We start from the raw sequence: 12,121 nt of genomic DNA, 5'->3' as shown, positions 1-12,121 counted from the left end.
TAGACGATAGAAAGTACAGAGGAGTACGCGGAGGAACACGTTTTTTCTAGCGCTCTTTTCTTATGGAATATAATTTTTTACTGGCAAAGCGTGATTAGACACATAAGGGTGCAGTCATTGGTGCAGATGCTCTCAGTGTACATAAAAGAAAATATAATTTCTCAAGAATCATGAGGCACAACGCAAAGCGTTCTGCGCATGCGCAGAGGGTAAAAGAACCCAAATGGCGGCGTCCGGGTGGGTGGAGGCGGAGCCTCGCGCTACCTTCACCACGGCTCTCCGAGGACCGACAAGCACGAACAAACCAGGGATAGGTAAAGTTGGCTCTTTTATGACTGGTGGACTTCAACTCCCAGAATTCCTGAGCCGATCATGCTAGCTCAGGAATTCTGGGAGTTGAAGTCCACATGTCATAAAAGAGCCAATTTTGCCTACCCCTGCCTTAGACCCTCTTTTATTAGGGCAAGTGTCAAAATGGACTATACCGGATAGAATAAAAACATATTTCAAACAAATGGATGTTTGAATGATTAAATTTCTTTGATGATTTATTTATTTATGATTTATTATCTCAGTGATGATTTATTTATTTATTAGATTTGTATGCTGCCCCTCTCCGTAGACTAGGGCGGCTCACAGCAATAATAAAAACAATATGCAATAACAAATCTAATATTTTAAAATATCTAAAAACCCATTATTTAAAAAGGCATACACACAAACATACCATACATAAACTATATAGGCCTAGGGGAGATGTCTCAATTCCCCCATGCCTGACGAGGTGGGTTTTAAGGAGTTTACAAAAGGCCAAGGAGGGTGTGGGCAATCCTAATCTCCCGGAGGAGCTAGTTCCAGTGGGTCGGGGCCACCACAGAGAAGGCTCTTCCCCTGGGTCCCGCCGGACGACATTGTTTAGTCGATGCTAGCACTGATGATGTTTCCTAGATTGGTAGAATAGAATAGAATAGAATTTTATTGGCCAAGTGTGATTGGACACACAAGGAATTTGTCTTGATGCATATGCTCTCAGCGTACATAAAATAAAATATACCTTTGTCAAGAATCATGTGGTACGACACTTAATGATTGTCATAGGGGTCAAATAAGCAATGAAGAAGCAATATTAATAAAAATCGTAAGATATAAGCAACAAGTTATAGATACAGTCAACATGGGAGGAAATGGGTGAAAGGAATGATGAGAAAAACTAGTAGAATAGAAGTGCAGATTTAGTAGAAAGTCTGAAAGTGTTGAGGGAATTATTTGTTTAGTGGAGTGATGGCGTTCGGGGAAAAACTGTTCTTGTGTCTAGTTGTCTTGGTGTGCACTGATATGTCTGCAAGAAAACCACCAAGATGAGAGAGTGCAAAGACCCCGCAGTTTAATCTTGAACCTGAAATATTCTCTTCTTTTCAGTCTAGACCGGGGTGTCAAACTCAAAACTTTTTTTGCTTTTACTAGTATCATGTAAATAAATATTATTATATAATACATACTTGACAAAGGTGGATGTGACACAGGACTTGTGTCTTGAGCACCTGTGCTGGCCATGTGCTAAGGCAGGACTTCCTGAGACCCTCCCTCACTGTCATATAATCTTCCTTCCTTCCTTCCTTCCTTCCTTCCTTCCTTCCTTCCTTCCTTCCTTCCTTCCTTCCTTCCTTCCCTCTCCTTATTTTTCCTTCCTTGCTCTCTTCCCATATTTTCTTCTTTTTCTTTCCACTTTCTCCTTCTCGCATGCTCAAATGCAGAAGTGGAATCATTTCTCCTTTCGTTTTGTGTTGATAGCCCTTTGCCAGTGAATATGGAGCTCACATTGAGCTCCATTTTTGCTGGCAGAGGGCTGCAGGAGGCTGTTGTGGCCAAAAATGGGTGGGGTGGGGTGGACCCCACATGCACCCCAAGCTTTGTTTTCACTGGCAGGGGCACCACGGGCCGGTCCTTTGCTGTTTCCAGGCTGGCCCCGCAACCCAGATCTAAGTACCACGTGGGCCATATCCAGCCTCCAGGCCTTGAGTTTGACACCTCTGATTTAGATATTTTTAGTATTATGCTTTTATACATTCCTAACTTTCTCGAACCATTAGGAACAAATAGAATACTGTAGTTCCAAATGCTAAATCCTAAGTCTAATTAAATCAGCCCCATTCATACAACTCATTTATAGTGTGGCAGTTGTTCTCCATCTTTTAAAAAAAATGTATTTTATTTATTCATTTATTTATTTTGTCAAACATGTACAAGATAGTAGGTACTGTATTGGTATACAGTGATCCCCCGCTCGTTGCGAGGGTTCCGTTCCAGGACCCCCCGCAACGAGCGGGTTTTCGCGAAGTAGCGCTGCGGAAGTAAAAACACCATCTGCGCATGTGCAGATGGTGTTTTTACTTCCGCAGCGCTAGCGAGGAGCCGAAGATTGGGGGCGGCGCGGCTGTTTTAAAATGTCGCCGCCGACATGGGGGGCTCGCTAGCACCCCCCTAACCCGGGTTGGGGGTTCGGGGGGGGGTGCTAGCGAGCCCCCCATGTCGGCGGGGACGTTTTAAAACACCCGCGCGACTTTCCAATGAGTCCCGAAGACAAACGTCAAACTTCCGCGTTTGTCTTCGGGACTCATTGGAAAGTCGCGCGGGTGTTTTAAAACGTCCCCGCCGACATGGGGGGCTCGCTAGCACCCCCCCGAACCCCCAACCCAGGTTTGGGGGTGTGCTAGCGAGCCCCCCATGTCGGCGGCGACGTTTTAAAACACCCGCGCGACTTTCCAATGAGTCCCGAAGACAAACGCGTTGTCTTCGGGACTCATTGGAAAGTCGCGCGGGTGTTTTAAAACGTCCCCGCTGACATGGGGGGCTCGCTAGCACTCCCCCAAACCCCCAACCCGGGTTTGGGGGTGTGCTAGCGAGCCCCCCATGTCGGCGGGGACGTTTTAAAACACCCGCGCACCTTCCCAACTGAGCCCTCAAGCCAAGCGCCAAAGGCGAACTTCTGCGCTTGGCTTGAGGGCTGTTGGGAAGCGGCCCGAGCGAACGGCGTGGGCGGGAGAAGGGCGCGCGAGCCGCGGGCGCGCGGGCAGGCAGGCTGTGGACAAGCCGTTCGCTCAGGCCGCTTCCCAGCTGAGTACTCAGCTGGGAAGCGGCCCGAGCGAAGCGGCAGCAGCGAGGAGTTTGCGTGGGCGGTGGTGGGGAAACTCCTCGCTGATGCCGGCCCAGAGGGGGAAGACCTAGGGAAGCCGCCCAGCAGCTGATCTGCCCGGCGCCATCTACGCATGCGTGCCCATAGAAAAAAAAGGGCACGCATGCGCAGATGGTGTTCTGACTTCCGGGTTCAAAAATCGCAAATTACCCTGTTCGCAATGGTCGGGGACGCAATAACCGGGGGATCACTGTAAACCTAAACACAAGCAAAGTAGATACGGGAAAATTTGGAAAATAGGACAGTAAGACAGGGACAATAGACACAATGGTGCGTGGATACACACCCCTTTTTGACGCCTCTTGCTGCCTGGCGCTTCCGTGATCAGATTTTGACAAATAATAACTGCTGCTCTACATGCAAAAACTCACCTGTTGTTCATCCCCATCTTAGTTGAGAAGACTAACTGGGACATGTTTCTATGGTACTAGCTGAAGATGCTTGTTGGGCAAAAAGCTATTTATTCCTCTTTTTAAATACTCCTGTTCCCATTAAATAAGGAACTTTCATCTGGTGCCAACTGATGCAATGTTCAGCTTGGCAGCTGAGAACGAAAGCTGATAAACAATTTAGATTATGGAAAGAAAAAAACAACACCCTGCACAGAATGTGCTAACATGAGGCACGCAATGCTCCAGATATTTAGAATCCACTTAAATAGCCGAGACCCAAAAGCAGTTCTACCAATAATGCTACAACAGGAAATAATCCAACTGCATTGGTAGTTCTGAAAGCCACGCAACATGAACTTTGTAGGGTTTTTTTGAACTTGATAAGTAGCATTAGTATTTGTGCATTTTAATTTGATTTATTTTTCTCTCTTTTAAATGCAATATTAATAATACACCTTGCAGGCTGGAATGTAGAAAGCTTTTTACTTGTTACTGCAGATGGATTGAGTGGCACTTTGTAACACTCCTGAACTGCAAGACAAACTACCTTTGCTCTCCAGGTTAGGATAGGATACTAGTGTATTGTCTTAAAAGGATGCCTGCAGTTGTCTTCTGATAAGATAGAGAACTCTTTAGTGTTGATTGATATCTTGTGTCTCTGTGGATTCTAAGTAACCTTATGATATTTTTCCTCATTGCCATCCTAAATTCTATGTCCACAAGTTCCTTGAAGCTTATTTGAATGAAAATGTTTTGGATTATGGGATGTAAATAGGTAATATAAATAGGTAAATAGGTAAGAGCCAGGGTGGTGCAGCAGGTAGAGTGCTGTACTGCAGGCCACTGAAGCTGACTGTAGATCTGAAGGTCAGCGGTTCAAATCTCATCACCGGCTCAAGGTTGACTCAACCTTCCATCCTTCCGAGGTGGGTAAAATGAGGATCCGGATTGTGGGGACAATATGCTGGCTCTGTTAAAAAGTGCTATTGCTAACATGTTGTAAGCCGCCCTGAGTCTCAGGAGAAGGGCGGCATAAAAATTGAATTGAATTAAATTAAATTAAATAAATAAATAAATAAATAAATATGTTTGACTTCATGTAACTGATTTCCTATGCAAAGATGGGGATGTGCTTGTCCTATCATAGTGATGGCAAACCTTTTTGCCGTTGCATGCCAAAAGTCCAATGCCAGCATCCAGAGTATTCCAGGCAAGGCCGCATATTCGGAGCTTCTTCAGCTGCAGAGTGGGGGAGGAAGGGATAAAGAGCTCTATCAGCGGCTGGGGAATGGCGGCTCCCAGCAGGAAGGAGCCCAGGCTATGGGGTCATCTGCACAGGTAGCCCATAGGTAGGTCGTCCACTGATGCTCTGTACCATCTGGGCCTGCGCAAGAAGCCCACATGGGCAGGGAGGGAGAGAAGCCCGGCTTGCCTTACACTGGTCCCTTAGAAAGCAACTGCTAAGATCTATTGAAATAAGATAGAAAAATGGTTAAAGGAAATTACAAATAAGGAGATTAAGAAGACTCCAGAATTTTTCTTATTAGGTATTACTGACACAAAATATAAAAAAGAAATATATTATTTAATAAGCCACATATTAGTAGTGGCAAGAATTGTATTTGTGCAAAAATGGAAAGAAAAGGAAATTCTAAAAGATGAAGCTTTTAAGAAAATTATGGAATGTGCAGAATTAGATATGATGACGAGAAGGTTAAATAATCAAATGGAAACAGAGTATTATAAAACTTGGGATAAAGTATATAATTGGTGGAATGTTAATAAAGATTATTAAAGGTACAAAAATAAACTATAGAAAAGTTAGATTTACTTGGTTGAATATATTGTATACTGATACTTAATGGATAAGTTTTTAGTTTTATTCATTGGCACAACGAAAATGCTGAAATATGTAGATTTTACAACATATTAAAGATATTAAGAGATATGTTATTAACAACTTTATCTTTCTGTATTGATCTAATTTTAGTCATACTTTTTGTATTAGAAGACTTCTATGCCTAGCGGAGCAATGGTAGCTGCTTTACATGTTAAATGTTGTATGTCTTGTTTTGTCTCATATTTTTGAAAAATCAATAAAAAATATTTTTTTTAAAAAGCGACTGCTGGGAATCTCTCTCCATGTCTTTTGGCATGTGCGCCTGTTGCTGGTCTTTGCACTCACATGAACGTCAGAAACTAGACCAGCTGGCCACTCTACATGTACACTCTGGGAACAGGAAGATCATTTTCCTGGAGAGCGCATGCGCAACCAGCAGGCTGGCACACCGGAACCCGGAAGAGCAAGGGGCGACGGGTCCACGTGCCCAGAGAAATGGCTCTGCGTGCCACTTCTGGCACGTGTGGCTTAGGTTCGCCATCATTTATTTTTATTTTATTTATTTATTTTATTTGTCATACAAATACAGTATTGTATTGTAGTATGTTTAACATAAGTACAGTATAAAGTAGAGATAGAAAAGATTAAAAAGACATTTGGACAGGAACGATAGGCACAAAGGCCTTACAGACCTCTTAGAAAAGGGGAGAGGTCCTTTTGTATTTTTCTTTGATGTGTTAACTATACAAAAAAGTGCAAGTTGATATCTGGGGTCTGCTCTTTGCACTAGAGAAGGATTTGCTTTTATCAGAATCTTCTGAATAAATTGAAATTAAATGATCTTCCTTTCCCAGCTTGCATAACTGGGGATCTGGCACGCTGGTGCCTGAATCTAGGACCATATTTGGCCATCGGTTTTTACTAAGCAAATGTAGCTGATGCTTAAAACTCTGTCAGGCCTTTTTGTGAAATTTTCTTGAATTAAAACATTAAGGACTTGACAATATGTTTCTCAAAGACAATGCATTATTTTGGGGAGAAACGGAAGGATAGGCTGTTGGAAACTGGGCAAATGATGTTCATTCATCATGTTCGAAGAGGATCTTGACATCTAATGGGTTGTGCACTGTCCACAATGTGTCTGCAGGTGGCTGATAAGGCCTATATGGGCACAAAATGTTCTGCCACATGTTGGAGAGACAAGTGTGGGCACCACTGTTGCAACATTTGAAGCTCTGGCTTTGCGGAGTGCTCGCTTCTCTTCTGCTATGGTTGTTCTTCTGGCCTCAGATGTCTGGCAGCCTTGGTGGATCTGCATGTGCCATGTTGGTCGATCTTGTGCCAGGGTTTCCCAAGAAGTGGTGTCGATATCAAGGGACTTGAAGGAGGCTTTCAACCTGTCTTTGTATCCAGGCAAGGGTTCCTCATCGCTGCCATTACCAGTATGGTTGCGCGCACGCAGCTCACATGAGATTTAGCTTCTGTGCATGTGCAGGAAGTGAAATCTTGTGCGAGGATACTCACCTGCATGAGATTTTGCCTATTTTTGATTGTTTTTTTGCTTAGGTGCATGCGGGAGCAAAAAAATCCCCAAAGTCAAGTGAAATTATTATTATTATTATTTATTTATTAGATTTGTATGCCGCCCTCTCCGTAGACTCGGGGTGGCTCACAGCAATAGTAGGAACAATATACGGTAACAAATCTAATAATTAAAAAACTAAAAAAAACCTTATTTAAAAATAAAACATACACACAAACATACCATGCATAAAATATATAGACCAGGGGAGATGTCTCAATTCCCCCATGCTGACGGCAGAGGTGGGTCTTAAGAAGTTTATGAAAGGCAAGGAGGGTGGGGGCAATCCTAATCTCCAGGGGAGCTGGTTCCAAAGGGTCGGGGCCACCACAGAGAAGGCTCTTCCCCTGGGTCCCACCAGCCGACATTGTTTAGTCCAGGGGTCTCCAACCGCCGGTCCGCGGACCGGGACCGGGCCGTTGGGGGTTTTCAGCCAGTCCGCGGCGCCAGGGCCCCCTCGGCCTTTCCGCGCTGCCCACCGCCCGCCCGATTTGCCCCCTCTGCTCCTCTGCCACCTCCTGCCTTTCACCGCAGCTCCTCCCGCACCCGGAACGCACGCCCTGCCCGCCTCACATTTGCCGAGAGGACTTTCGCCCCGGGCTCTCAGCAAGGGGGCTGCATGAGAGGCGGGGCCGGCGGAAGGTGATATTCAATGTCGGGGGCGCACGGGCGGTTTTGCGCGCGCTCCCTATCTCCCTGCTAGCCCACTTGGAATACTGTATTCAAAATAAGAAAAGCCTTCGCCGGCAAAGGCTTTTCTTATTTTGAATACGTATTCCGAGTGGGCTAGCAGGGAGATAGGGAGCGCGCGCAAAACCGCCCGTGCGCCCCCGACATTGAATATCACCTTCCGCCGGCCCCGCCTCTCATGCAAACCCCCTTGCTGAGAGCCCGGGGCGAAAGTCCTCTCGGCAAATGTGAGGCGGCCAGGGCGTGCGCGCGTCACCGCTGAGAAGAATGGAGAGAGAACGAGAGTGAGTGAAAGCAACAGACAGCAAGATAGAGAGAAAGTGAGAAAGTGAGAGAAAGGGGGGGAGAGAAAGAGATAGCAAGAGAGAGAGAACAAGAGAGAGAAAGAGCGTGAGAAACAAAACAAGAGAGAAAGAGTGAGAGAGAGAGAAAGCAAAAGAGACAGAAAGAAAACAAGAGAGAGAAAGTGAGAAGAAGAGAGAGAAAGAGGGGGAGAGAGAGAGAAAGAGAGAGGGGGGAGAGAGAGAAAGAGAGGGAGAAAGAGAGGGAGAAAGAGAGGGAAAGGGGGGAGAGATAGCAAGAGAGGGAGAGAGAAAGAGAGAGGGAAAGGGGGAGAGAGGGGGGAGAGAAAGAGGAGATAAAGGAAGAGGAGAGAGAGAAAGGAAGAGAAAGAAAGAAAGAGGGATAGAAAGAGAGAGAGAGTGAGAGATGCTCAGTGAGCCTTTCTTTGAAGTTGCCTTTCTTTCTTTCTTTCTTTCTTTCTCTTTCTTTCTTTCTTTCTTTCTTGCTCTTTTTCTTTCTCTCTTTTACCTTTCCTTCCTCTGTTTCTTTTCTTTCTCCTTCCTACCTTCTTCCCTCCCTCCCTCCAGTCCTTCCTCTCTTCCTCTCCCCTTTCATAAGTTTCCTTGCTTCCTTCCTCTGTTCCTGTACCTTCCCTCTTTCCTTCTTTCTTCCTTCCTTCCTTCCTTTCCTCCCTTCCTTTCCTCCCTCCATTTCTTGCTTTCCTTTTCCTTCCTCCCTTCTTTCCTCCCTCATTCCCTTCTTTCACTCCTTCCTCTCTTACTCTCCCCTTTCACACCTTTCTTTGCTTCTTTGCACCCTTCTTCTGTTCCTGTACCTTCCCTCTTTCCTTCCTTCCTTCCCACCCTCCGTCCATTCATTCACCCATTCCTCTCTTGATCGCCCCTTTTACGGCGCCGCTGACAGCTAGCTCCCCCCCCCCACCGGGCCATGGAAAACTGGTCTAGCTGAAAGCCGGTCCCTGGTGCAAAAAAGGTTGGGGACCTCTGGTTTAGTCGACGGGACCCGGAGAAGACCAACTCTGTGGGACCTAACTGGTCGCTGGGATTCGTGCGGCAGAAGGCGGTCCCGGAGATATTCTGGTCCGATGCCATGAAGGGCTTTATAGGTCATAACCAACACTTTGAATTGTGACCGGAAACTGATTGGCAACCAATGCAGACTGCGGAGTGTTGGTGTAACATGGACATACCTGGGGAAGCCCATGATTGCTCTCGTGGCTGCGTTCTGCACGATCTGAAGTTTCCGAACACTTTTCAAAGGTAGCCTCATGTTGAGAGCGTTACAGTAGTCGAACCTCAAGGTGATGAGGGCATGAGTGACTGTGAGCAGTGACTCCCGGTCGAAATCTTGCACATGTGAGCTTTTTGCTTTCTGTGGATGTGCAGGAGCCAAATCTCACACATTTTTTCCTACCATACTGAGTGGCCCATACTGGTAGAAACCTAATATTGTTTGTATCGCTTCCTTTGTCCCCCATGTGATCTCTTTCCTTTAGACAGCTCACCATAGAGGAGCTTTATAGGGATGCGATAGTCTGGCATCCTAGCAACATGGCCTGCCCAGCATGTCTGAGCTTTCATCAGCAGGGTGGGAATTCATGGCAGGCCTGTTCTGGAGAGGACCTCAGTGTCTGGCACCTTATCCTGCCACCGGATCCTCAGAATTCTACGGAGGCAGGTCCTGTGGAAGTGGTTCAGTTGCCTAGCATGTCTCCTGTATACAGTCCAAGTCTCACTAGCCTATAACCAGCGGTGGGCTATGAGCCGGAATGGTAAATTGCGCTTGCTGCGGCGGCTTGTGAGTGCTTGCGGGGCCAGGGCGATTTTGCTGCTGCACCCACGGAGGTAGCAAAATCGCGCATGGAGCCGCAGGTGCGCCCGTGTTTCAGCATGTGTGGAAGCAAAAAAACCTCACCAAAACACTGCTGCGCCTGCGGATCTGTGTGTGATTTTGCTACCTCCACAGGCGTAGCAACAAAATTGTGCTGGCCCCGCAAGAACTTACGAGCCCTGGCGGCCAGTGCAATTTAGCATTCCAGCTCGTAGCCCACCGCTGCATACAACAGGGTAGTTAGCACTACTGCTTGGTAGACTTTGGGCAAATAGAACTCAAATAAAGGCAGAATTGATCATATAGCAACCAACCCCTTGGTAATAAAATCACTTCATTGAAGCGAGCTTTACTTCCAGAAGGCAGATACAAATTAATCAAGTTGCCTTTCTTACAGGCAATCTCCACTATAACTGGATTTGTTGGATGAACTAAGCTACTCCATTGCAAAAGGAATTCTTGATATGCATATTACCTAATCATTTGGCTCCTGAATGCTAATTGGCATATGATTTTAATAAGAGATCAGTAGTTACTTTTCATTAGTTTCACATGCCAAGAAATACTTCTAGGTATGAAGTTTGGCTAGGTATCAAATATATCACTTCTGCCAACTTGATGGAAACATATCCTAGGCAGCTGGAGAGTATCTTAGCCATGTATATTCATTTTTATGTAGGGAATCAAAAATGGAAACAGAGAATACCCAATCTTCATTCAGTATCCATTGGCCTAAGAAAGGCGTAACTCTTCAAGTAACTCCCTGCATAGGAAGGGGAATTTAGACTTAGAAAAAAACATGGAAGTGTCTTTTTAAATGTACAGGAATTTAAAGGCAATGCTGTAAGAATGACAACAGTTGCCCTAATACAATTGGACCAAGAGAATTCCTAATCAGTGGGATGGGAAAGAGTCTTATAATTTCTCTTTCTGAAGAGAAATTATGCCCTCATTGGAATCCTCTGGAGCAGTGTTTCCCAACCTTGGCAACTTGAAGATATCTGGACTTCAACTCCCAGAATTCCCCAGCCAGCATTTGCTGGCTGGGGAATTCTGGGAGTTGAAGTCCAAGTGTATTCAAGTTGCCACGGTTGGGAAACACTGCTCTGGAGAATTCTGACCTATAAGCCGATGTTCTCTCTAATGGAAAGAAGAATCAAATATCATTAAGAAGGAAGACTGTTACTTGCCTACTACCTTTGCTGAGTCCCCTGTCCCAGGGGTGGGTTCCACTTACTTTCCCTATTGGTTTGCATCACAATAGAAGTGTTCATTTTGTGTGCATTTGCTCACTATGCTCGAGCATGCGCCTACATCTCATCGGGGAAATGACCCTCTGCGCATGCACAGAGGGTTCTTGACCAGCCACTTTCCAGAAGCGGCAAGGGCATAGACAACCGGTCATCATTGCCCTTTTGGCAAGTGGGGGAAAATTTCCACCACCAGTTCAAATGAACCAGTACAAACTGGCAACAACCCACTATTTCCCTGCCCCCAGTTTTTAACTCAGGGGCAGGGGTGGGCAGCAGGCAGGACGGGGTGGAACACAGTTCCACCGGCGGAAATGAAGCTGTGTGCACAGCTCCAGTTGACCAGTGGCAGTCACTTCCTGGATTACCAGTCTCAGCTCGACTCTCTTTCCCCCCCCCCCCTTCTGCTGCTGATGCATGCAACTTGCTTTGTTCCTCTTTCCTCCTTCCTGGCCTCGGATGAGCTACCCAGCCTGAGGTGGGGGGTGACTCAGGAAGGAGAGGGCAGGAAACGCGAAGCAAATTGTCACCCCAGTGAGTGACACTGGTGAGGTTGTAAGTCAAGGACTTAACAGTTCACTTGAATGGTGATGATCATTTAAGCCACTCCCACCTGGTCACATGACCGCCAAGCCACTCCTACCCAGTCACATGACCATCAAGTCACACCCACAAAATAAGCCACACCCACAGTGTGGCAGTAAAATTTTTGGCTACCCATTACTGCTCAGGGGCATTTATAAATATGGACCATTCACAACTGCATTCACAACAGTAAATGCCAATACTGCTCCTTCAGAGAACAATTTATTGTATATACCAGATAGCAGGAAGAGGCCTCCTTGCCTCCCAATATTCTGCAGAAATAGACACTTTTCCAGGGATGAATGGCAAACTGACATGGCTTTGTGACTTTGGGGCTGACAAGTGTAATGGAAAGTGCAGTGGTAATCAATCAACCTTTTCCAGAAAAGGACTTCATCTTGCCCAGGGCTTTTTACAGATGCTCTCTGGAACAGGGCCTTGAAGTAATAGTCTGTA

The sequence above is a fragment of the Erythrolamprus reginae genome, chromosome 4 (assembly GCF_031021105.1).
Source record: "Erythrolamprus reginae isolate rEryReg1 chromosome 4, rEryReg1.hap1, whole genome shotgun sequence".
Classification (NCBI taxonomy): Eukaryota; Metazoa; Chordata; class Lepidosauria; order Squamata; family Dipsadidae; genus Erythrolamprus; species Erythrolamprus reginae.
This window is presented reverse-complemented; position numbering follows the sequence as displayed.